The sequence below is a fragment of the Macaca mulatta genome, chromosome 1, assembly GCF_049350105.2.
Source record: "Macaca mulatta isolate MMU2019108-1 chromosome 1, T2T-MMU8v2.0, whole genome shotgun sequence".
NCBI classification, from domain to species: Eukaryota; Metazoa; Chordata; class Mammalia; order Primates; family Cercopithecidae; genus Macaca; species Macaca mulatta.
This window is the reverse complement of record NC_133406.1, coordinates 163,781,265-163,808,874: the sequence shown is the minus strand read 5'-3', so window position 1 is coordinate 163,808,874 and position 27,610 is coordinate 163,781,265. Positions and strand designations below refer to the sequence as shown.

Sequence of the window (27,610 nt, the reverse complement as noted above, 5' to 3'; positions counted from 1 at the left end):
TACTCAAGCCTCAGTAATAGTGGACGCCCATCTGCCACTAAGCTCAAGTGTCCCAGGTCAACTTCAGACTGCTCTGCTGGCAACAAGAATTTCAAGCTCGTGGGTCTTAGCTTGCTGGGTTTTGTAGGGGTGTAATCCATTGTGCCAGACCACTTGTCTCCCTGGCTTCATCCCCCTTTCCAGGGGAGTGAACGGTTTTGTCTCACTGGCATTCCAGGCACCACTGGGGTATGAATGAAAAACTCCTGCAGCTGGTTTGGCATCTTCCCAAACGGGCACCCAGTTTTGTGCTTGAAACCCAGAGCCCTGGTTGTGTAAGCACCCAAGGGAATCTCCTGGTCTGTGGGTTGCAAATACCATGGGAAAAGTGTAGTAGCTGGGCAGGAATGCACTGTTCCTCAAAACACAGTCCCTCACGGTTTCCCTTGGCTAGGAGAGGGAGTTCCCCGACTCTTTGCACCTCCTGGGTGAGGCAACATTCCACCCTGCTTCTACTCTCCCTTCATGGACTGCATCCACTGTCTAACCAGTCCCAGTAGATGAGCGAGTACCTCAGTTGGAAATGCAAAAATCATCTACCTTCTGCATTGATCTCGCTGGGAGCTGCAGGCCAGAGCTGTTCCTATTCCGTCATCTTGCCAGTCACCAGCCGTGGGCTTGTTATATGTGACATTTATTATGTTGGGATAATTTTTTTATTCTTAGTTTGTTAAGAGCTTTTATCATAAAAGGATGTTGAATTTTGTCAAAAGCTTTTTCTGCACCTATTGACATAATCATGTGATTTTTATCCTTTGTTCTGTCATTGTAGCAAATCACATTCTTTGATATTCACATGTTAAACATTCTTGCATCCCACAGATAAATCCCATTTGGTCATGGTATATAAATCTTTTAATGTGCTGTTAGATTCAGTTTGCAACTATTTTATTGAGGATTTTGCATCTATGTTCATTAGAGATACTGGCCTATAGTTTTATTTTCTTGTGTTGCCTGCTTTTTTGGCTTTGGTATCAGGGTTACCCTGGCCTCATAATATGAGTTTGGAAGAATTCCCTCCTTTTCCATTTGTTGGAAGAGTTTGAGAAGAATCAGTGCTAGTTCTTCTTTAAATTATTGTTAGAATTTGCTAGGGAAGCCATCTTCTTGTGTTTTTCTTTGTTTAGAGGTGTTATTATTATTATTATTATCACTAATTCAATCTCTATACTAGATACAGGTCTTTGCAACTTTCTATTTCTTCCTGATTTAGTCTTAACAGGTTGTTTGTTTCTAGAAAAGTATTCATGTCTTCTAGTTTGTGTAGTTTGCTGGCATATAATTATTTAGAATAGTCTCTTATGATCCTTTATATTTCTGTGAAATCTGTTGTAATGCCTCCCCTTTCATTTCTGATTTTACTTATTTGAGTCTTCTCTCCTTTTTCTAAGTTTGTCTAGCTAAGGGTCAGTCAATTTTGTTTATATTTTCACAAAACCTATTCTCAGTTTTATGATTTTTTTCTGTTACTTTTAAATTTTGTATTTCATTCATCTGCCTCTAGACTTTGCTTTTTTCCTTCTGCTAATTTTTGGCTGTTTTTTCTTCTTTCTCTGATTCCTTGAGGTGTAAAATTAGTTCGTTTATTTGAGATCTTTCTTCTTTTTTAATGTAAGCATTTATCACTATAAAATTCCCACTTGGTTCTGTTTATTTTGTGTCCCTTAAGTTTTGATGTGGTGTGTTTTCAGTTTCATTTGTCTTGAGGTATTTTCTAATTTTCTTCTTTATTTCTTCTTTGACCCAATCATTGTTCAAAAGTGGGTGGTTTAATTTCCACATATTTGTGAATTTTATAAGTTTTCTTCTGCTATAGATTTCTAGTTTTATTCCATTGGGGTCAGAAGAGACACTTGGTATGATTTCAATCTTAAATTTGTTATGTCTTGTTTTGTGACTTAACATGTGATGTATCCTGGAGAAAAAGTCATGTTTGCTTCATAAGAATGTGTATTGTGTATTCTGTTGCTGTTATGTGAAATTTTCTGTATATGTCTGTTAGGTCCATTTGCTCTACAGTATTATTGAAATCTTTTGTTTCCTTTTTGGTCTTATGCCTGGGTATTCTATCCATTATTGAAAGTGGGGCACTGAAGTCTTCTACTATTATTGTGTTGCTATTTATCCCTTCAGTTCTGTCAATGTTTGCTTTATGCTTTGTATGTTTAGTAACTCTGATGTTGGGGGCATATATATTTATAATTATTCTATCTCCCTGGTTAATTGACTCTTTTATCACTATAAATTATCTTTCTTTGTCTCTTGTAACATTTTCTTATATTGGAAAAAGATAAATCAGTCATTTGTATAAATAGAGCCACTTCTGCTCTGTTTTGGTCACAATTTATTTGCATGGAACATCTTTTTTCATTTATTCACTGTAAGACTATATATGTTCTTAATTCTACAGTAAGTTTCTTGTAGACAGTCTGTAGCTAAGTCCTGGATCTTGTTTTGTTATCCACTCAGTCACTCTATGTCTTTTGATTGGGGATGTTAATCCATTTACATTTTTAAAAGTTATTGATATAAAAAAATTTAATATTGCCATTTTGTTCATTGTTTCCTGTTATTTTTGTAGCCCTTTTACATGCCTTTTCCTCTTTTGTTGTCTTCCTTTGTGTTTTGATTTTTCATATAGACTTTAATTCCTTTCTTTTTTTTCTTTTGTGTAAATTCTACAAGTTTCTGTGTGTGTGCCTGTGTGTGAGTGTGCATGGTTACCTTGGTGCTTTCATAAAATATCTTATAGAAATAACACTTTATGTTAAGTTGATAACTAAAAGTCGATATCATACAAGAACTCTACACTTTAACTTATCCCCCCACTGTATTTTATTGTTATAAAAATTTCCATCTATTCATATTGTATAACTTTAAACATATTTTTAATTAGAGTTATTTTCAATACTTTGTCTTTTAGCCTTTATACTAGAATTAAAAGTGATTTAGCCACTGCTATTACAATAGTACAGTATTCTGTATTTGTTTACATATTTACCAGCAGCAACAAATTTCATATTTTCTTATGCCATTGTCTTGCTGTTTAGCATCCTTTCAATTCAACTTGAATAACTCACTTTAGCATTTCTTGTAAGGCAGATCTAGTGGTGATGAATTTTCTCAGCTTTTGTTTGTCTAAGAAAGTCTTTATCTGTCCTTCATTTTTGAAGGATAGTTTTGGGAACAGTATTCCCAGTTAGCAGTTGTTGTTGTTTTTTTTTTTTCCAGCACTTCGAACATATCATTCCACTCCTTCTGTCTGCAAGGTTTCTGCTGAAAAATATGGGGCTTGTCCTAAGAAAGTTCTTTTGTATTTGACAAGTTACTTCTTGCTTGCAGCTTTCAATATTCTCTTTGCCTTTAGATTTTGACAATTTGATTATATGGCTCAGTATGGACATTCTTCGGTTCAAATTATTTGGTGCCTTTTGGACTTCTTAAATCTAGATGTCCTTTTTCTTCCCCAAATTTGGGAAGATTTTAGCCATTATTTATTTGGATAAGCCTTCTATTCCTTCCATTTGTTTTCTTCTTCTGAGACTCTCATAATGTTTATATGTCTGCTTGATGGTGTCTCACAGTTCTTTTACATTTTCTTCACTTTTTACATTCTTTTTTTTCTTTCTGCTATTTTGACTGAATTATTTCCAGTGACCTGTTTTTGCATTTGCTGATCCTTTCTTCTGCTGTTGTATCTCTCTAGCAAACTTTTCAGTTCAACTATTGTATTCTTCAGCTCCATGATTGCCATTTGGTATTTTTTAATATTTACTATCTCTTTATTAAAATTTTCACTTTGTTCATGCATTATTGTCTTGATCTCAGTGAACATCTTTATGAGAATTATTTTTAATTCCCTGTCAGGTAAATCATATAATTTCATTCCATTAAGATCATTTTCTGGAGATTTTTCTTATTTCTTTGTTTGGAACACTTTTTCCTGGTTTTTCATTTTTCTTAAGTTTCTGTGTTGATGTCTGCACATTACACAAAGTCGGCACCTCTTCCAGTCTTCACAGACAGGCGTTATAGAGAAGAAAATTCCACCAAACAACATGGTCAGATTCTGGGGGCCTCCACCAACTCTTTTTCTCTCCAGGAAGAAGTAGGAAGTTGTGGTTTTGTCCATGTCCTCTGTTATGACCCAGAAGGGAAAGCTATGCCATCTACCAACCCAAGCTGCTGTCTCCATCCTACCCCATGTGGCTGGAATGTGCCAGATCTATTGGTGCTGCAGGGTTGGTGAGAAAGATGCTATTTCTTTGGGCAGCCCCAAAGAAGTTGGAGTGTGGGATCTATGAATCAGCTCTTCTGTCCGTGGGGAAAGGGAGAAGCTGAGAGCTGGGATTTTTTCATTCATTCATTCTGTATTGAGCAGTGGGGAGAATCAATGGCATTTACCAGGCCAAGCCACTGCCACTGTTCTCTTTCACTTGGCTATACTGTGCCAGACCCATCAGAGCTCCAAGACTGACAAGGCAGAGCCACTCCTCTAGGTAGTGGCTCATAAAAGTCAGAGTTCTGGATGTGTAAAACAACCCCTGCCTCCAATGAGTAAAGTTAACAGTGAGGATTCTCTTCTTGATCCTATGATGCTGCACTGGGGTCAGGGTCTCTGGTAAGAACATATCCCCATATCTCCCTATTGGCTTCAGTGAGTTGCTATTGGTCCCTCCCAGGATGCAAGAACCTTTCAATTAGTTTCTGGTTTCTCACAAAGGGAATTTGCCTATGAATTATTGCTTAATTTATGTGTTTGTTGGAGGGAAGGAGGATCCAGGTCTTCCTACTCTACCTTGTTGATAACATCACTCTCTGAGACATTTATCATGAGGACATACTGCACACTAGGCTCTGTAGTCATCCCTTTAGATTTATCATAGCACTTAGTCATCACAACATTACCACAAGATAGGTTTTATGATCATCCAGATCTTACAGACAAAGAAACTGAGGTTTAAGAAAGTTGAATAAATTGTTCAAGATTACAAAGCTAGTAAGTGCAGGGCCAGAATTATAAACCAGGTATGTCTAACTCCTAAAGCATGTCTTAAGCACCATGATATTCTGCCTTTGCACAGAAGAGGAGAGGACATACGGAAGAGACAGGGGAGACAAGCCAACATTTTCTCAGAGGGAAGCAATGCTTTTAGGTAGTGCCAACATCGTCAGTCAGTCTAGGACTAATGCCAGTGTTGTCTACAGGAAGACAGCATGAACCCCTACACTGGGTAGGTCAATAGTGAATCATATACATGACACTTATGTATGCCTTGAATTGTGCTATGTGCTGGAAGGAACCAAATCAGTAAGACATGGTACCTGCCCTGGAGAATGCCTTAATGTGAAAATAAGATAAAGATATGTTTCAAATTCTCAGGAAACAGTAGACACAGTCATTTGGTCATTTCGTCCAGTCTGGAGTCTAAGAAGGCTTCCCAAAGAAGCTAATGCCTAGAAGTTAGGTATCAGAAGCTAAGTAAGAAAGGGTTTCCAGGTTGAAGAAACAGGATGTGCAAAATCTCAAAGACTTGAAATTATATGGTGGGTACAAAAACCTAAAAATACTTAAGTACTACTCAAGTGCTTAAAGTAGAAATTAGAGAGTGGGCAGATGAATACAGTGACCATATGCCCAGGTTTCCCTGGGATGGTACAGTTTTATACACATTGTACCAGCTAAGTTGTCAATTACACCCACACTTCACACTAAAAAATATTCTGCTTTGGGTGAAAAATTATATGGCCACCTTACAATCACCCTAAGAGATGAGGCTACCCAGTGAAATAGAGGCCAAATCACAGAGTCCTTTACATCATGCTAAGAAGTTGACTTAGGGTAGTTGTGTGGGTTGGTTACATGAGTATATAGTGTGACATTTACAGACATGTTTACAATATTTTCAACTCATAATGAACTTATCTGGACATAACCTCATCATAAGTCGAGGACTATACTGAATATGTGTAGCTTTCACACTATTATAAAGTCAAAAGTCAAAACATCAAAAGTTGGGGACCATTTGCGCTAGGTTTACCACTGGTAAAGGGGAGTTGACTTTAGGTAATAAACTTCTAAAAATTCATGGTTTTATATGTATTTTAATGTATGTTGAGGGAGAAATATATCTAGCACATTCAACGCATGGCTTCATGAATATTATTGCCCTGGATAAACTAAATATGTATTGCTCTGGTGATGCATCCTATTTAAATCCATGAATTTTAAACCCAGTGCTCTTGCATGAATGTTTCAAACATTGAACAACTGAAACTTCTCTCACAACTTTGGAAGGTTGAGAAAGCACATGATATGTGTTGGTCATATGGATTCTCTTATATTGAGTATCTATGGGTATCAATGTATTCTTTCCAGCAATACACTGAATATCACTTCCAGTGGTATAATACTATGGCAACAATATCAAAGAACTATGAAAATGGCTGAAATCTAAGATGCACTATTATGGGAGACTGGGGAGGGGGTGCTGTCAAAGGGCTCTAGGCCAGGGATTTCCATGGGAATCTCACCATTTTACTCTCCTGCTTAAAGCTCTACATTCTGGTTCCTGGTTGGACTTAAGGAAGTAATTGTGAAAGAAGGAAATTATTTTAGTAATCAGTTAAAAGGTGGTAAAGACTAAACTGAAAAAGTGATGGTGAGCTGGTGGGAAGAGAAATTTTTGAGATGTATTTAAAAGCTAAAATCAATGTGTCTTAATGATTGAGCAGAGGTAGGAAAGAAAAAGTAAATAGTCAAGCTTGAGTCCTAGGTCCCTGACTCAAGCAACTTGATAGAGAATGGTTCCACCAATCAAACTTGTACTGTAGTCCAGGACTATAGAAAAAGCATGTTTAAAGTGAAAGACAACAAATTCATCAGCTCTCCAGCCACAGTGTAACCACACAGAAATGGGAGGGAGATAGGTTTTCCAGAAAAGAGCATCATATTTAGATTTAGAATAACTTGGCTCAAATTTTAGTTTTGTTAGTTGCTTCTTCTGGGAAATGTGTATAATATATTAGAAGGTTGTTGTGAGAATTAAATGAGAGGCTATGTGTGAAAGCACTTTGTAAATTGTAAAGTGTCAGTTGTTATTTTGAAGTAAATAAGCAGAAGTGATAATGAATTCTAAGACTTTAGAGATTATAAGGCTCAAAGGCACACTTTAGGAGGCAGACCACATGGTCTATTCTTAGCATGCTGTACTTAAACTACCTCCCACAGATAAGAATTTGTTTTTTAAAACTCCTAAAGTAACCTTATTAGCCCATTTTAGAGTTTTTGAACGCTCAGTATTTAACACTACTTAACCTAATTTTATTATGCTCCAACTCCTTTTGTGCTATATCCATGGTTCCCTTACATTCTTGAAAACCCTTCATGAGGGTTTTCAATCTTTTCTTCAGTAGGCTAAATGATACTTTATCTTTTAAACTATCTATAAGCTATTGCATGCATGCGTTTCTCAGGGTAGCTAGATTAAAGTAATAACAACTTCTCATCTCCTTAAATCCTTTTTTGAAAAAAGCAGGCTATAAATAATGAAGGCTTATTGCATGCTGCTTTTTTTCAAACCTGAACATCAAGCTTTGCCACTTGTAATTTGTATGAGCTTAGATCAGTGACAAGACATCCAAGCTTTAGTCTCTTTGTCAGAAGTCAATTCAGTGATGGCTGTTCTCTACTAGAGATGAGGGGTGGGACTAGAGTAATAATGGAGTAGTAAAGAGAAACTATGAGGACTAGAAAGTCAAGAGGGGCACTAGAACTGAGAGCACTTTGCAAACTGTAAATGCCTACACCTTGCAAAAACTATTTGTCATGCATTATCTTATTTGACCTTCTTTTCAGCCCCGTGAGGCATTGGCATGTAATGTCACCATTTCAGAGTTGGGGAAAAGCAGATATGAAAAAGTCAAGCCATGTGCTCAAGATCCTGTAGCCAATCAGTGATGAGGCCAAATCCCAGATCTACTGTCTTTGACTGCATTCATTCATCATTAAATGTGTTCTTCTCATGCCAGTAATCCCAGCACTTTGGGAGGCCAAGGCAGGTGGATCACAAGGTCAGGAGATCAAGACCATCCTGGCCAACATGGTGAAACTCCATCTTTACAAAAACACAAAAATTAGCTGGGTATGGTGGTGCACGTTTGTAATCCCAGCTACCTGGGAGGCTGAGGCAGAAGAACTGCTTGAACCTGGGAGGCGGAGGTTGCAGTGATCCGAGATCATGCCACTGCATACCAGCCTGGTGACAGAGCAAGATTCTGTCTAAAAAAAACAACAACAAAACAAAAAACAAAAACAAAACAAGAATATGTTCTTTTGATCTCTTACTATATATATGTGACACATTAGGTGCTTGGGAAAAAAGAAAACTACAGACCCTACCCTTCCTCACTGACTTCTCTACCATTCACCAGAGCTCACAGTCTAGTAGGGAAGAAAACAGATAAGGTCCTTGAGATCTAGGTCTAATATCCACGCCATCTCTGCACCAGCAAAAGTTTGATAGAATCTGGTTAGCTGTTTCCTTTATGTTACAGAAGCTTGAAATAACCTCTATGATGAATCATTTGGAGTATGAATTTGGGAAAATATTTATTCCATATGTTATAGCATGAGAAAAATATAAGCTGCCTAACCAATAACTTTACCAATAAGATATTAACTATATTTTTCACCAATACGGTCCTGGAACGTTTACAACCTACTTTGCTAAGTGTGGCCATTTGCTCCTGTTCTGATCAAAGAAATGGAAGTAGAAATCGACACAGTTAAGATTTTAGGAAAAGCATTTTCCTGATAAAAAGGGACAGACTCAACCAGCTTATCTCGTTTGCTTTTTATCTTCCCTCTTCCCACACTCTCTGCTCTTTTTTCTTGGAATCGGATGTGATGCTCAAAAGAAAAAAAAAAAAAAAGCCATCTTGGAAGAAAGCCATAAGGAAGAAAGTCAAGCAGTAAGGGAGTCAAAGCAGAAAGGTAGGGAGAGCCTGGGTTCTAGACAACATCATGGAGCTGCCCTAAAGAACTAGAATTTGTACGTTCATACTTGAGTACATAAGAAAAACAAAACCCTACTCTATTAAACCACTGAGGTCAAATTTCCATTACATGTAGTCTAACACAATTACCAATATAAATGCAGCCCGTATTTTATTAGCAATGAGGAATACTAGCTAGCACTCTCTGACATAAAAGGACATTGACAAATGTCACAGAGCCACCTGGACTTTGGTTTTGTTTCTGCACTCCACCAGCAATTTGGAAGTAATAAATGAGAATAATCTATAACAATGAGTGTTCTTAATTGAGATGTCTAAAATTTCTTTTAATATGGTTGCTAGATCACAATTTTTGGAGTAGTACAGATATCCCTCGGGTGATTGGATGGTGTCTGGTCAGAACTGTTTGCTGTGTGCCTTTACCCTATTTGTTTGATCGTCCACTGCCACGACACAAGGAGGTAGGTGTATATGAGATATCTGAGGCACAGTATCTTAGAACAGATGCTTGTATAGTCTGATGATGGAGATGCAAAATAGATTCTCTCCAAGATTAGTCTATTTACATGGAGTTATAGATTCACACCATCTGGATACAAACACAAGCAAGCATTAATGTCTTGGTCCTGCTGAAGTCTAGTGGAAAAGAGAATGAAGGATCCCTGGCAAAGAAGAGATGAACTCTTCAAATCTCAAACCACCCCAGGCAGAGTGTGGTGCAATTGTTCTGATAGCCACAGATCCTGTGAGATCTGGATCACTTTATCAGTGGGTCCCAACTGATACGAGAGCAGCAGCGTGGGCTAGCTGAGTGCCTCGCTGCCTCAGGCTGTGCTGGATAGCTAGTCATAGTACCATCCTCTAATAAGACTGGAGGAGATAGTCCTGACCCTTGTCAGAAGTAGCAGGGCAAGCAGAGATTGGGCTTCTAGCTTCACCAATGGTAACTAACTGTGCACATGTTGTACCGACAAGTATCAAAAGTGGCTAGGCATTCAAGAGCAAGAGACCTCAGACAAAAGTAACTCATTCTCCAGTCTTTTAAAAATGTATACCTAAGAGACAACACACATTGCTTTTGAAAAAAATTGATATATTAAGTTTTGGTTGCATGGTTGCAACAGCTGGTTTTATACCCAAGACCTAAAAGCTTTTTTTTTTTTTTTTTTTTTTTAACTATTTCAGGGTCAGTCTGAAGAGTAATGAGAGGAAGATAAAAAGCACAGGAAGAGGATCTTTGTGCCTTCTTCCCAAGACAGCATCCAGTAAAAATGCTGAATAAACCACATGCAGATGTCCAGTAAGATAAGAAATCCTTCCTTCAAATGCAAAGAAAAAATCTTTTTATTAATTCAACAAATATTTATTGAATGCTGATTCTACAGGCCTAGTGCCCTTATTTATATAATTTTTCATTGTGCATGCATGGGTTTACACCATACAGCTTACATGTGGCAAGCTTTTACCCTGGCCTGACTTTCCAGCCAGCCAACATGTTTCTCCGTTCCTTCTCTCTCCCCATATACCTTGTCTTTCCTTTTCTCCTACTCTCCTTTCATTCAACTGCTGCCAAATATCTTCCAAATGCAGAATGACTACAAACTAATTTTACTATTAGCTTAAGCGAAGCAAATAAGATGTAAATCCTCTGCCAGAGAAGTCAAAGAGTGCATTCCAAAGTCCCATTTTTATAAGCAATTTTTAAATAATCTACTATGTGGTATGATTCATGACACTGTTCTTCTTCCATTAACTGAGAGTTAATTATGTGACCTCTTCTTTTTACCACCTGAGATTCTAGAATTAAATTCAGCATGCTAAGAGTTCCTGTTACTTTCTGCTGTGGTGAACAGCCACTATTCTTATACTGAAATACACAGAGAGTCATCTCAGTTCATTGGCACCCCCACCCAATCCCACCAGCAGTTTGCTTGATGCTTGTATATGACCTTTGAGAGTTCCCATGGCACAGGCAACTTTCTCAATCACTAAGTCCATATGTCAGTACAAAATTTCATAGAAACCACAGGTGAGAAGATGGTGAAGTAGCTCTGAAAATAATATTGTAAGGATCCAAATTGATATCCAGAGATAGAGCATCTCATAACCCAAAACTTGTGCCAGGAAATTATTTTAGTCCATTTAACCTTTGCTGCCTCTCCAAGTCTCTCCCTCTCATTGAGATGTATCTGCTTGGTTGTCTAGAGTTAACTTTCCTAGGCGTTTGTTTTCACAAACCTTTAATTTGTATCTTTTTTTCCTCTTCTCTTTCTCCTCTTCCTCTTCTTCCTTCTTTCTGTTTTCTTCTTTTATTCTTCTGATTTCCAATTATTTTAAAAATCCCATGCCTTTATTTGCTCCAAATGACATTTGCTAATGCTCTCAAATGAAGTCCAAAACTAAATTTAATTTTCTGATTGCCACTGGAGATGTTATGCACACAATGCTGTCAGAGTGTCCTTCCAACATGTAAATATGATCTTATTACTCTGCTGCACAAAATTCTTCAACTGTCCTTATTAGGATCTCAAAGTTAAATCAAGCTTCTTTAGCAGGGTCTTCATGTATTCATCTGATCAAATGAATGTATTTTTACTGAGAGACTATTATGCATGATTCTAACACATAGAAATATAATATTAAACAAAATGTCATGCTTGTTTTGGCAGCACATAAACTAAACTGGAATGATACAGAGAAGATTAGCATGGCCCCTGCACGTGGATGACACGCAAATTCATGAAGCGTTCCATTAAAACAAAATGCCTTATATCCTATGGAGTTTACATTCTAGTACTGGGAGGGGTGGGGGGAGAGAGAGAGAAAGAGAGAGAGTGAAATACAATTTTTGATATAAAATGTGAAGAAAATAAAAAAGTTATAAGGGGGAAGAGTGACTAAAGGAGGGACCTCTTTAGCTAGGATGGTTAGGGAAGGCCTCTCTGAGGCAGTGACATTTGACCTGAGACCTGAATAACAAGAATAATAAACTCTTAAGATTAAATTGTTACTTACCTGTGAAATTCAGTTATATAAATGAATTTTTCCCTTATAATATGAATCTTACTTTGTAAGAAGTATTTTGAATAGCAATCTAATTTTGTCTATTTTTATATACTGCTTCCTTGCAGACTAAATCTTTGTATTTGTGTGTGTCCTGTAAGTTAATAGAATTTTACAGTCCAAGAGAGCAAACTCCCTTCCAGTTAGTCCTACTGCTACTCAAAATATGGGTCTTATTGGGCTTGTAACTCCTAAGTATTGTGAGACCTTGGACAAATGGGTTTCCTTTTCAGGCAGAAAATGAAAACAGCTACTATCTAAGATCCCTTCCAAGTCTGAAATATCTAAAATGGCATGATTCCACTTTGAGTCATATGTTTATGATCTACAAAAAACTAGCACCTAAATTGACAAAAATCTACTCACCTATGAGACAATGTTTTAATGGAATAGAAGGTAATTAATAATGATTGGTGAATTTACTAAGTTTTAAAAATTAATTTGTCACTTAACATCTTCTAGATCTATTATGTATGCTAAGAGGTTTAATTCTTCAATGTTAGTGTCTTGGCTCCTTTTAAATTCCGATGGCTGTAGTTTTAGAAAACCTAATGAATGGCCTTATTTTTTCAGTTGCAAATAAGATAAACAAAAGGAAAATTGGACAATAATAGGTAACACTGATTGAGGTCTTATTACGAACCATGCTCGGTTCTAAGTCTCCATATGTGAAAATTAACTTACTCCTCACAACACTGAGATAGGTCATTATACTTTTTTCACAGATCAAGACATCAGGGGTGAGTACTTTAATAATTCAAAACTATTCAATGGTAAAGCTGGAATTTGATCACTAGCAGTCTGATATTAGGGGCTATATTTTAATTACTACATTATACTCTACTCTTAGGCACTATACTGAAGACCCTATTTACATGAAGGCAAATTTGCACTTAACGATAGGGCTATGAGAAACAGAGAAATTACAAAAGTTCTTACAGTTTTTTAAAGATAAATTTATCTCTCCGCCAAAAGAAATAGCAATCACTACTGGACAAAAATATTATATAATGCCCTTTGCTAAGTCATAATATACAGGTAAGAGGAAGAGTGGAAGTGAAATTCACATACTCCTTTAGACCTTTGTGCAGGCAAGGCATCAAGACCACAAGTAAAACTGAGAAGCAAGTACATGCTAATACCAGTAATTAACTTCTTGAACTAGCATGAGTTATATCTATCATCAACATGAATTGCATTTCTTCCCCATTTACCACCTAGCTTAGGTTATATCTAGCCATAGATATAACTCAAGCTAATTCATAAGGTGTATCTCATAAGTTATACCTATGGTCAGTTTCAGGTTTCTTGATTGTAACTTAATAGAGATATGATCACTAGGCTCCTGCCAAATAGCAGTGAAATATGACTGCAGGTACCATATTACATACATGTTCAATAAGCATTATGTAAAATTAGGCTGGTGGGCATGTATGTATAAGAAATAGATGAGCCGGGCGCAGTGGCTCACGCCTGTAATCCCAACACTTTGGGAGGCCGAGGTGGGTGGATCACCTGAGGTCGGGAGTTCAAGACCAGCCTGACCAACATGGAGAAGCCCTGTCTCTACTAAAAATACAAAATTAGCCAGGCATGGTGGCGCATGCCTGTAATCCCAGCTACTCGGGAGGCTGAGGCAGAAGAATCTCTTGAATCCAGGAGGCGGAGGTTGCGGTGAGCCGAGATCGCGCCATTGCACTCCAGCCTGGGCAACAAGAGCGAAACTCCGTCTCAAAAAAAAAAAAAGAAAAGAAAAGAAATAGATGCAAACTAAACACATGGTTTGTTTGTTTGTTTTGCATGTACATAAAATAAAAGAGATTCACAGAAATAAGTCAACATGTTGCTGGTTCTAGGGACTACTTTTTTCTTTCTTTTTTTTTTTTTTAAACGAGGAAAGAAGTTTCTGTCCATTTGGCTGAAAAGAGGAATCACGTTGGGTCCACTATCGTAACTCACCAGAAGACCCAGTAGGCACTGTAACGCAAACTATTATTGTTCAGTGAATGGACTCTGATGGGAGATTCTTAGAGGAGGGATTGCCACCATCACTGGCTATTACTGACCAGTGTCCTAGACCTAACAAAGCCTCAGAAGGAACATGATAATGCCTAAGTCTTGATTGTGAGGATACCTGATCTTTCTAGGGTTTTTCACAGTTGTGCAGTCCACTGCCAGGGATGGGTTTAGCCCATGCAGCTATAAAGGTATATTTACATCCTGCTCAAGTCAATTTCATATATAACATTTACCATGTGCAAGGCATTTGGAATGAGGCACTAGCAGAGGGTACAAATGAATAAAATACAGTCTCTGTACTCAAAAATTTGCTTTTTAACAAAATATGTAGCTATAATGCAAGACAAAGTGAAATTCATTCTAATGACATTCTTGGAGAGGAGCTATAGGCGGACAGAACTTTGAGTTACTTAAAATTTAGTATATCACATGGAATTGGGATGGATCACTCAGTTGCAAGCAAAGACAACATCTCTAGCTAAAGTGAGCAGAGAATAGTTTTAATAGAAGGGTATTGGGTATCTTACAAAACCTCTAGAAGGGCCAGATATGGAAGCTTTGCAGACAAAAGCAGTGTCCAAAGCCACATGCAGCAGAGCTGGTCTGATGAAGACACAGCTGCAGCAAGAGCTGGACACAAAGTCCACAATGTGTATTTCCAACTCATGGGCAATAGGCACACATTCGGTCCCCAGAGCCACTTTCTACTGCCTCAGAAAACTCGATGCTGCTGCTGCCATTCTCACCAGAACAGAGTCCATGCTGTCCTTCCTTTTCCATGTTATCAGCATCCAGCTTTGAACATGGAGTGGCTATCCCTCATTGTCGAGGTCTGGGTCACGTGCCCACTCCTTAGCTTCCAGGGTCTAGGCGAACAATTATGATGTTCTCAGCTTCTCTAGTAGGAGCCAGCTCTTTACAATGTAATGGAGGGTGGGGGACTCACAAACATATGAAGAGTGCTCAAATGCTGGGAGACCAAAATTCATTGCAACCATCCATTCCATGAAGGAAGCCACACCGGACACTCAGCTTAAAGACAGGAGATCTGTAGTCAGCCCATTTTGGCTTTCATGTCTTCTTTCCTTTGTTCAGTGAGATAATGCTTTTTATCTCTCATTACCATCCTGTATTTCTTTTCGTCTTAGAGCATTTTACAGTTTCCTTGTTGAGATAATCTGAGTTGGGACTCCTAAGATTTATTTAATCATGGTATTTTCATTTGTGCCTAGGATTATAAACAAGGCAATATTGAAGGGCCAACTGGTTAATTAAGGGAAAAAATGATAATTCTTTGAAATTAGAAGATGATGTAGAAGAAAAACAGATATTACGGCATATATTTTCAAAGAGACAGTGGTGATAATTCATAGAGGTGGATCGTTCATCTCACAATCAAGATAAGTTTGATACTACAGAAGTAGAGGTGACACCATCAGCTATTTGTTTCCAGACAATAAGCAACATGCAATACAATAAATTTAATGATGCAGAATGATTTTAGCAATGGAAAAATGCAATAAAGAGGAAAACCTCACCCAAGCATTTAACAGGATAATATGGAACAGGTTTCTCTAAGAGGCTCTGATTCACTAAAAGACACTCCCTTGATATCCTCTGATTATTAAGTGAAAAACTTTTACTAACTAAAAAGAACTTTAAATCAAATAATCACACAGCACAAATGGCCCTATAGAAGATTTAAGTCATTCCCTCGGAATTTCAGGCTCATTTATACAAATGTCCACTAGAAGTTCTACTTAGACACCCTTAAGTACATCCCCCTAACTGAACTCATTATCTTCTTGCCAATTCCTCTTCCCTTTCTAGAATTTCCTATTTAGTGAATGATGCCCCAGCACACCCAGGCAACCAACCAGGTACTAGAAAGTTGCCAGCAAGTCTTCCCTTGCCTAACGTCCTCCATCTAATCTATCTCAAAATTCCTCAAATTTTATGTTCTAAATATGTTCACAGTCTCTGCTTCTCTTTGTCCTTATCACCACATCAACATATCCCAGCTGAAATGACAGCATCTTGCACAGGAATTATGGCCATGTGCTCACACCTGCCTTTCCAGTGGGCCTGGTGTCCAGAGAACCACCCCTGCACTGCAGTCAGGAAGCTGCTGAAACACAGTGCTCTTCATAGTTCCTCCTTGGGGGGATTTTTTTTTTTTTTTTTGATTCATATGAGTCTGGTTTCAAATTCTGACTTTTCCACTTATTAGTGAGATGGTCTTGGGCAAGTTACTCAACCTCTAAGCCTCAGTATCTACATTTTAAAAAATGAAAAGTAATGTTTTTTAAAATGGAGATTAGTCTGAGGATTAAATGAGAAAATGTGTTGAAAATTCCTAGCACAGTAGCCAGCATAAAATAAATCCTTCAGTGAAATTTTTCATAATCACTATAAGGAATTAAAATCTTTTTGATGTGGATTCCCAATCAGAGGAGAATTCTAATACAAAGCAGATTTCTTTTCTAAACTAAAGAAGCAGAAAGGACCATGGATAAAGAGTTATTTGCATGCCATAAGGAGCACCATGTAACATATGACACCCCTGGAATCTCATAAGGAAAAGGCGAAAAGGAGGTTGTTTACTTCTCAGTGGGAATAGTGTTCGAATGCAAAATAGAATTCCACTGAGACGCATGAGAAGTGACAGAAGCAACAGCTGCTGTGCCATTAAATGTTTTACAGGTATTTATTCATTTATGTATTCATCAAACATTTATTAAGCACCTACCATGTGCTCTATGCTTTTTGCTGGAAATACCAACAATAGAATTCAAAATATGCTCTTAGAAAAATTCACAGAGAAAACCATAATTTCACATGCTTTATATGATAATACAAATACACCCCACATCCTTCGAGATCTATAAGACAAACATAGAGAGGGGAAGGAATTGAGAGGAGTGACCAGAGTAGGAGGAAAAGGAAGGGGGAAGGAAGGTCACCGGACTCAAAGAGCAGCACCTTGACAAACTCAGATATCGGAGTTCTGGTTGACAAGTCGGTGATGAGTCTAAGGTGAGTCTTTTGCTGTCACTGAAACATGCATCTGGTTGTGGCAGGCCCTTGCTTTGTAGTGGAACACCAATCTGAGGCAGTAACAAGTTTAGTACTATTGCCTCTGGAGCCCAGGTTCATCTGAGTGCCTCTAGATCATGCATCTCTCCAATATCCAAGCTTAGTTCATTCAAAAGACCAATATCTCTGTAGCTCCTTTACCACTAAGACACACAAGAGGGATTAAATCAGCCTTTCTTCAGGGCTACTCGGTGTGTCTACTTCTACCTGACCAAACTCTCATTTCTGATCTCTCTCTCTCTCTGTCCCTCTCTCCCTCTCCCTCTCCCTCTCTCTACCTCTATCTCTATGTGTCTCTGCCTTTCTCTCTCTCCCCTTCCCCTACCCTCTCTTCTCCACACCACCCCTTCATATCTCCATTTAGTCACCCAACTCCCCCTCATAAAATTTCCTCCAGTATCTTCTTGCCTCAATTACTCATGGCATTCTCTTCAGCCTGGTTATTGAGAGCTCCAGAGAAAGAAGAAGGAAATATGTCCCCCCAATTCCAATCTCACCCCCTTCTCAGTGCAAACTGCAGTTCCCCTAAATTATTTACTAATATTGAAGTCACATTACCTGAATTTTAATTCCAGACCTACCTTTACCTGTAAAACCTTCAGAAAGCTATTTAACCTCTGTGCCTCAGTTTCTTCATCTGTAAAATGGGGATAATCACAGTATCTTCTAATGCTGTTTAATGATTAAATGAATTAATACATATAAAGTCTTAGAATACCTGTTATATATTGAGTGATAAGTATTATTATCTCCTATGAAGTAAGAACACTTAAAAAATACTCATTATATTCATTAACATTTCTCAGGAAAAAAATCCATATCTTTGGAGGAAATAACATTTTGCCAGTAGACGCAGTGTTAGATTAACTCTTTAGGTTAACTATCTCGCCCCACCCCCCTGCTAGTACTGAGAAACACTTCACTGCTCCTGCCCGATGTGAGTCTTGCTGAGGTATAAGGCATGCCCACACCTTGGGATTCTCCCTGCTATCAAGGCGGAAGGCACCGGCTTTGATGCTGCAGCTCACATTAAATCCTTTGTTCTCTCAGAGCTGATTCAAAAGGCCTTAAGATCACCATGAGGGTTTGTCGATCATACTAGTGTGTTTGGATTTTAATTTCAAGGCAGTGGGGATGCACCAAGATTCTTGAAGGAGGAAAATGCTGATCAAATTTCCATTTTAGAAAAAGAAATCTGGGCCGGGCGCGGTGGCTCAAGCCTGTAATCCCAGCACTTTGGGAGGCCGAGACGGGTGGATCACGAGGTCAGGAGATCAAGACCATCCGGGCTAACACGGTGAAACCCCGTCTCTACTAAAAAAATACAAAAAATTAGCCGGGCGTGGTGGCGGGCGCCTGTAGTCCCAGCTACTCGGGAGGCTGAGGCAGGAGAATGGCGTAAACCCGGGAGGCGGAGCTTTCAGTGAGCTGAGATCCGGCCACTGTACTCCAGCCTGGGTGACAGAGCGAGACTCCGTCTCAAAAAAAAAAAAAAAAAGAAAAAGAAAAAGAAATCTGGCAGCAATTCATGTAGCTGTATTGAATTGGAGGTAAGAGAAGCTGGAGGCAGGAAAACAATGCAGTGCGCTGGTAGGAGGGGGTATAGCTCTAGGGTAAGCGTCTGACTGCGTAGAGGGCACAATTGAAATAGTACAGGTGTGAGATGCTGAGGCCTGGCCTCAAGCATGGCAAAAAGAAAGATGGATTTCTTCTGAAGAAGACATGCTAAAATTTAGATATGTAAGGGAAAGGTAGCAAGTTTTTAGCTTAGACAACTGGGTAGATGACAGTCCATTAATTGAGATGAAGTATAGAAAAATCTAGAGGGTGAATAATGAGCCCCCTTGGGCGACGCTGAGTATGGGGTATCTCTGCACAGAGCACAACACACTGTTGGAAATATGGATCTGCCCCTTGGGAGATAAAGACCTAAGAGACATCACCATGCAGGGAGAGCCTAGGCCACCAAAATGGATGAGGTTGCCCAAGAGCAAAATATAAAGCAGAAAAGAAAAAGGACCAAGAACAAAATCCTAAAATCCAAGGAGAATGAAGATCAAGTGCAAGTAAGAGAGGGCATGGTCAAGGAGGCAATAGGAGGACCAGAAAGAGTGGCGTCACAGATGCTAAGAGATGAGGGGCATTGAAACTCATTCAACCCTTAGAGTAGTGACCAAGAGCAGCTACACTTACAGAACATCTACTATATGCTAGACACTACTATGGCTGCCAGAAATATACTTGCAAAACAAAGAGGAAGAGTCCCTGACCTCATGGAATTATATTCTGGGGGATACAGAAAAAGAACAGGTAGGTAATGATACATGCTCTGAGAAAAACCTAAAGCAGGTAAGAGGATAGAAAGTGATGGCAAAGAGATGGGCAAAGGGGGTGCACTTTAGATAACAGTGTTCAGGGATGGCTTTGCTAAGAAGTGACACACACAGGTATCAGAATGAAGACGGAGGGAGCCACGCAAATGTCTGGAGAATCATGTTCTAGGGGCAAAGGCACCAACGCATGCCAAGGCTGTGAGATGGACTGCCGTTTGCAGAACAGTAGTATGCCACTGTAGCTGTGGTGTGGAAGCAAGGGGGATGTAACAGGAAATGAGGCAAGAGGCTTGGCCCCAGGCCAACCCATGCATGGTCTCGCTGAGAGGTCAAGTGTGATGACTGAGAAGATGCTATTGGATTTAACAATTAACAAGGCATTGATGACCACCGCGAGAGTAATTCAGTCAAGTGTTGTGGAAGGAAGCCAAATAGACTGCAGGAGTTGAGAAGTGGATTACACAAGAGAAAGAAGAGATGGCTAGTACAATTTCTCCTTCCAGATATGTGTCAATGATGGAAAGTAGAAAAGGCAGGTGCTTGATTAGATTGCAGGGTTGAGAGAGGATAGGTAAACTACCGTGCTAAGAGTGTGAGAATTGGATACATGTGGGAGCCTAGGTAAGGTGGAGAAAAGAGACGAGGAGAAGAAGTGGCCTGGAACCAGGAAAGGGGTTGGGAGAGTGGTGGCCCACACCTACGACAGGTACAAAGACAGAAAGCCTGCAAGACAGCTTGAGAGGCTCTGCATCCAGTGAGGGTCAGCGCAGGACCCTGGGGAGCGGAGGGAGGTGGGTCAGGCCAGAGAGGACACCAGAAGGTAAATGGGAAAAGACAAGAGAGAAATAAGAGTCACTGAGGAAGCTGATGCCCACACACAAGTGTCAACCCCTAATGAAAGGAAATTGGTGGTTAAGAGGAAAATCCACGCTGTACAATCTCTATTCACAGCTAATTCAATTCATATACAAGTTGTCTATATCCAACTATTTCCTTTGTGTCTGAAGTTCTGGTAAAGCATCTTCCATGTATGCTTGACTGACGAATATTTAAAATGGAACGTATTTCAATTTCAGTTATTGGGGTGCTATAGAGTAGTGACCAAGAACCTTGTCTCTGGCACCAGACTGCTTGGGTTTGAACCCCTTCTCTGACAGTTACCAGCTCTGTGATCTTAAACAAGTTATTTAACCTCTATGCCTCATTTTTCTCAACCATAAAATGGAAATAATACTCATATGTACCCTCACAGAGTTATTATGAACATTTATAAATCACTTAGAACAGGGTCTGTAAATGAACACTATATAAATATTTATTAAAATATAAAATCAGCAGTCAGGCAAGGTGGCTCACACCTGTAATCCCAGCATTTTGGGAGGCCGATCCAGGTGGATCACTTGAGCCTAGGAGTTCAAGACCAGCCTGGGCAACATGCTGAACCCTGTCTCTACAAAAAATATAAAAATTAGCCTGGTGTTGTGGCATGTGCCTGTAGTCCCAGTTGCTTAGGAGGCTGAGGTAGGAGGATTGCTTGAGCCTGGGGAGACAGAGGTTGCAGTGAAGTGAGACTGCATCCCTGCACTCCAGCCTGTATGACAGAGAGAAACTCTTTCTCAATGCAAAAGTAAATAAATAAATAATATAAAATTAGCTTTTGAGCAACACTACGGCTAATCATTACACATAAATTAGCCCAATCCTCACTAAAAAAAAAAAAAAAAAAAAAAAAAAAAAAATTATAAGATGGGCTATTGTTCTCATTTCACAAATGAGACAGGATAACTAAGTGACTCCTGTCATCTGAAAGTCTGTGTCCTCCCAAAATCCATGTGTTGAAACCTGATCCCCATTAGGTTTTAAGAGATTAGGCCTTTTAGAGTTGATTGAGTCATGGAGGTAAAGCCCTCATAAATGGGATTGGTGCCCTTATAAAAGATCCCGGAGGACTGCCTTGCTCTTTCTACCATGTAGCGACACAGCGAGAAGGCACTATCTGTGAAGAACAAGCCCTCACCAGACACTGAATCTCATGGTACATTGATCTTGAACTTCCCAGCCTCCAGAACCATAAGAAATAAATGTATGTTGGTTATAAGCCACCCAATTTATGGTATTTTGTTATAGCAACCTGAATGAACTACAAAAGTGACTTCTCCAAGATCACACAGCAAGGAAGAATAAGAACTGGGATTTGAACTTGTTTACCCGACCCTAAAGCATGTGCTCCTTTCACTAAATTGCTGCAAAGGTTTTCCCTTGCAAAGGTTACATTTACATGATAATTTCTAGGTATAGAATGTCATGTATGTACTTAATGGTATTCTTTTTTGAGTGGTTTGTGTGGTGTGCTTTCATATATACATCCCCGGCAATGGAATCCAAATCATCTCATACAACATCCACACATGTATGCACACACACACACACACACACGCACGCACACATACAAACATACACACTCCAAACTGAACACTGAATCACACCCCAAGTTTTGAGGTTAAGTTTAAAGTGTATTTATTTTGGTTTGGTTGTTTTAAACCTTTAATGGCATTTGATACATTAACTTTCTGCCACCCGGAAGTATTTTGAAAATGTCAACTGAAATGATTGATTTGCACTCACCTTTTAGAAGGTTGCTCAAGCCCTACCACAAAACGTAGATGGCTTATTAAAGAAAAATGAGCTATTTCCTTTATCTGTCTTAGGGTTTCCCCCAATAAACAGCACAGGACATTTCCATTCTGGATCCCTTGCTGAGCTGCAGCCTGCAGCTGCAGTCTCGGGCTTCCTAAATTCCAGTCCAGACTGCTCTGTGATGGTATTATAACAGATCTGCAGCAAAATGAGAAAAAAAATAAAATAAAAATATCCACATGAACTCACCCCTAGAAACATCTGAGTATGTTTGCTGAGATTTCTATTTTTGGAAAGAATCATCTTATTAGAGATGCACGATCATATGATGCTCAAGATCCCACATCATACATTCCAGAGCCTGTCTTGTGGATTCAATTCCCAGCCTTACCATCTATCAGCAGATGACCCTAGTCAACTTCTCATCTCAGTGCCCAATTTCTTTTCCTATAAAATTAAGGTGTTAGTGTCTACCTTTTAGTCTTTTTGTGAGGATTAATAGAGTTTATGTATATAAAGCATTTGGAACATGCCTGGCACATAACACTCAAAACACATAACCCATTGGTATCATTATGACATGTTGTTCTTTCTGCTTTTTTGGTTTTAGAAATATCCTTTACTTTTATATATAATATCACTAGTTCATGGTTGTTACAGAGGTTGATTTTGTTTTTTGGTATGTTTAGGTGTTGGTTGTTTTAATATTCCTACTTGGTACAATTAAAAGGTTTAAACAATGTCACTAGCACACGGTGGTTGTTGATTCTTGTTCATTTTGTCAATTGTTGTTTTAATATACTTATTTGACAAAAGAAAAAGTTTGCAAACCTATGTCATCTTCAAATTATGTTTTAATGTTTACTAGCCTATGAATCCCTTAAATTTGGGCATCACTATTCATCCTTAGAAATTCTCTCAATAAAATAGCTGCACTACTAGTTCTTGTGCAACCATGAATTGTATCCAATTTTAATCCATCCATTTTAATCCAACCACATGGGATAAAGGAATACAATACAGACAGGCTAGTGTAACTCCTGGAACACTTTCACCAACCTATCTAATTAAAGGCTGCAGCAGTTATTCAGGCAAGGCAGAAAGATCGTGTTGGCTTAAGTAGTGAAACCAGGTTAATAATTTGAACATTTGAGGATGGAAGAAGGCAGTCTGTCCGTTTGCTTTACACAATATCTCATGTAATTGGCCCAATATTTTTCTTTTAAATGTGAAATAACATCAATATAGTCAGAATTTACTCTGCCTGCAAATATACAGAAAATCCTAAATTGAGTCTAAAACTTCTTAAAATCTCAGAGTTCTGCAAATATATTGTTAGACCATTATATCTGTTATTGTGGTAAGCCTGTTAAGCAGCATTTCTCAAATTCCTCAAAACAGTGTTCCATTACATAGTGCATTAGTTCCCAGGGCTGCATGACAAAGTACCACAAACTGAGTGGCTCAAACAACAGATATTTATTGGGTCACAGTTCTGGAGGCTAGAAGTCTGAGGTCAATGTGTCTTCATGGCCATGCTCCCTCTGAAGGGTCTGTTCAGTCCTCTCTGGCAGCTTCTAGGGGTTTCTCGGCCTGTGGAAGCATAACTCCAGTGTCCATATGGCATTCTTCTGCGTGCATTTGTCTCTGTGTCCAAATTTTCCCCTTCTCTAAGGATATCAGTCATCTGGATTAGTGGTTCAGCCTACTCTGGTACGACTGTATCTGTACTAACTATATCTGCGATGATCCTATTTTTATGATTCTTTCAAATATTTGAAAGAATTTTTAAAGAATGTTTTCAAAAATTCGAAATAATAGAAAAAAGGATTCTAAGGCCGAAAAGTTTGCAAAACTTTGCTGATTCTATTCACTATCCACATCCAAAAGGCACATCAGCATCTTAAAAATATTGAGCCACTTACAATACAGATACTTAACACAATTAGAAAACCCAATGTTTCTCAAGTTTAGGTGACCGAGGAATCTATTTCCATAAGTGACACCCATTTTCATCCCTCTAGTGTTCCATGAAATAACCCTTAGAAAATGCAACCAGATTTCAAACAGCCCAGTCAGAGAGCAGCCCAAGATTTAAACCCTGATCATTGTCTATAACAACAGTGAAAATAAATTTCAGGCAAGCCAGCAAGCCGATGACAGCCCATAACCCTCTCACCTCTTCTTGCCTCTTTGGGAGGAGAGTGGGAGTGTTACAAAGTCCTGAATAGAAGCTCTTCGCTGCAATTATAACAGACTCAAAATCAAGTGGCAAAAAGGAACGCCATCATTAAGCGAGGAGGGGAAAAACATGACGCTGACATTCTGCCAAAGCTCTTTAAATGAGGTCATGCACTCGAGCGCACAGACTATTGCTGATAACTGGCAGCGCAGGAAGAATTGGTAGGAAACAATAGAGCATGCACGGCGTGGCTGTTTTATGAGTGGGAAGGAAAGTGAGGGTGGGGCGAGCTCTGGAGCTGCCCTCGCTGCTGCCCATAGTCAAATTCACAGCTGGCTGACTTGGGCAAATGCATCGGCCCATCTCAGCGCCCAGGCACCCGCGGGCCAGAGCTCTGTTGCCACCCGGGCAGCCGCCGTGGTGTGGGTTGATGCTCTGCTAATCCCACTCCGCACATCCCCCTGCTTGACGGAACAGGAGAAAAGTCACTGTGCAGCGGCTGATGTGCTTTCCTTTTCAAGTAGATGCTGCTTTATTGGACGCCAGACTTTGCGATTAACTTTGGCTTATTTTTTGCCGTATGCCTTTCCCAAAGCTGCTTTAGTTCCGGGTGCAAGCTGAGTGGCTGTGATTTCATTAATCCGGTACTTTCTGCTCTCAGCAGCCTGGTTCACCACCGGGTCTGCAATTGGCATTTTGCTTGTCTCCTTTGGCCTGGCTACAACGATTGCTGGCCTATTTGTCTCAACAGGCTCATTATCGATTTGGCCCATGGACTCATCTCAGACACTGAACAGGCACCGACTTCATTCAGACCTGATAAAAAAATATGCTAACTATGACAACACCTTTGGAGTCTTCCTTAGGCCTGATATGGAAGGGGGAAATGAACAATTGTAGTGAAGAGAAGAGGACAGCCAACCAGAGGCATTTAATTGGAAAGCAAACTCGCCTCAGGTATGTGAAGATGTGGGAAGTGATACCCGAATGTTGATGAGAAACAAATATTGAATAAATCATTGTAAAAGAGAAGAACACAAAATCTGTTTTGTTTTGTTTTGTTTTTAAAGAAAACCCACTCAACTGAGCTCTTCCAGGTATACATAAAGAGGGATATGATCTCATATAGAAGGCAATAGGCATCCTCTGGTTAAAAATGAGGCTTTGAAAGCAAACTTCCAGCACATTCAATTCCATCCTCTAAATCCCCAACATATCCACATGAAACAACGGCTAACCAGGTTAAATGATTAGCTGAGCAGGAGGATCAGAGATTGACATTCCAGTGCAACGTGTCATGAAACCCAAGCCAGTAGTGTCTGTAACATAAGCCTGAGCTCCCATTTGGTCATTATTTGAAGTCATACAAGAAGATTCCTATTCTTCCCTTTTCCCACACTAAGGGACTCAAGTGCACACATACATGCACACACACACACACGTACATGCACATACACACACACACATACGTACATGTACATACACACAGAAACATGGCTGAAGTTTCTGCTTCCTTATTTAGAAAAAAAAAAAAAAAAGTAAAACCTCTGCTTTTAAGACCGTCTGTGAGAGGGGTCTATACGTTTACCTGCCTCCCCTCTCCATTCCATCTTAAGGGAGGGTATGGAATAAAATAAGCATGAAACACATTGGGGAAAATTGTGGGAAAATATTACTTGGTTCTTCTGGTGAGAAATTGAAACCCAAAAAGACTATTATATAAAATTCAGTTTTTCTTCAGTCAGCAACATATCATAAATTCTGCCTTAGAAACCAAACCAAAGGACTGCAGAAAGTTTGGAGATCTAGAAAGAAGACAAAACACCAGAGAGTGGTTAGTGATTCTCTCCAGGTGGTCTAGAGTTTTCTTTAAAGCCGCATCATTATGGCAGGCTCCCTGCAGGGCTTTCTCTAAGCAGCCCCTTCTAAATGCCCTGAGAGTCTAAACATGTTTTAAGTTCAATGAAGAATGAATTTCTGAGATGGAATATGCAACCTCTTTGGGATCTATGAACCAGAGGGTGATGCAGGAGAGCATTTGATGCTAGGCATTAGAATTGCTGCAAGAGATAAAATAGGGTGGAATTCAACCTTGTTCCAGCAAAATTTGCAATATTTTGCAAAATTTTCACAAACAAAAAAATCAAAGCATTTTCTTTCTAGTTGCGTTTCTTTCTTTCCTACCCCAATGCTACCTAATTTTTGTTTCCACTAATAAACCACTTTAACAACAGTATAGATGTACCGAGATGATGAATTTCAATTCAAATACACTCTATTTTACTATTGAGACTAAATGTGAGCCAGGCATGCTACGGACCCCTCTGGACCCTTTCAGAAGAGAATATTCTCAACAAAGTGGTTCTTAATCTTGGCTGAACATTGGGATCACCTGGGAAGTATTTTTTAAATACTGTTGCCAGGATCCTCTCTCTTCAGAAATTTTGGTTCATAATTGGTCTGGGCTACAACATGGTTTTTAAATTTGCAACCAAGACAGAACCAGTGTAATAGTAACCTATATTATTTGAGTTTGTCATTTTTCAGATGTGTTTCTCTGGTTCTGGTCCTTTGGAGATTCTCCACAGACATCTCTCCTAAACCTGTACTGATATCATCAGTCCAAGCCATAGCCCAGTGAATGGACCTGATATCTTTTACAAGATGAGCTAGGACGGCGCCCTCTCCCTGCTGCCTGACCTCTCAGTCTCCCTGAATGCACCAGGCTATATCAGACAGATTGAAAACAGAAGGGTTTGGGTAATATCAGAGAAGAGTTACAAATCTAGAAAACAATAGGAGGTTCTACTAAATTGGACTTTTCTGAGCCTCAAAAGGAAGGTATCCCTCATGGATATTTTCCCCACTGTTTACCAGGGTTCCCAGCCATCATGTAGCAAACTTTTTCCACCGAAGGGCCTCTGTGTAAAGTCTCTCTGTAGAAATCTCTCTTTCCTAGGAAAATTCCTCTCCTTCCCACTCCCAGATTCTCCCCATCCCCACCTCATACACCATTTTCCAAATTGGATTCCTGCCAGCTTAAGATACATCTGTATGTGTGTGCCAGATGAGCCTCCCAAGCCTCTCTACTTGCCAGGGGAGAAATGGGGTCCAATCTCATATGCAAGGGTGGTCCTGGATCCTCCAATTGAGATTTTTTTTTCTGTAGCTCACCACTAGAGCTGTAGTCCTATCAGTGACTTCAACAAGAGCATCTTAATTA

General features: G+C 39.3%; 1 long non-coding RNA gene and 1 other non-coding gene across 2 annotated transcripts in view; one reads left to right on the top strand and one right to left on the bottom strand.

Annotated features, from left to right (window-relative positions):
• Positions 1-27,610, bottom strand: part of LOC144332830 (uncharacterized) — a 170,880-nt gene that overhangs the window by 125,996 nt on the left and 17,274 nt on the right. The window lies entirely within an intron of this gene.
• Positions 11,712-11,816, top strand: LOC114674921 (U6 spliceosomal RNA). The gene has a single exon (XR_003726017.1). It is a non-coding gene; the product is annotated as a U6 spliceosomal RNA (small nuclear RNA).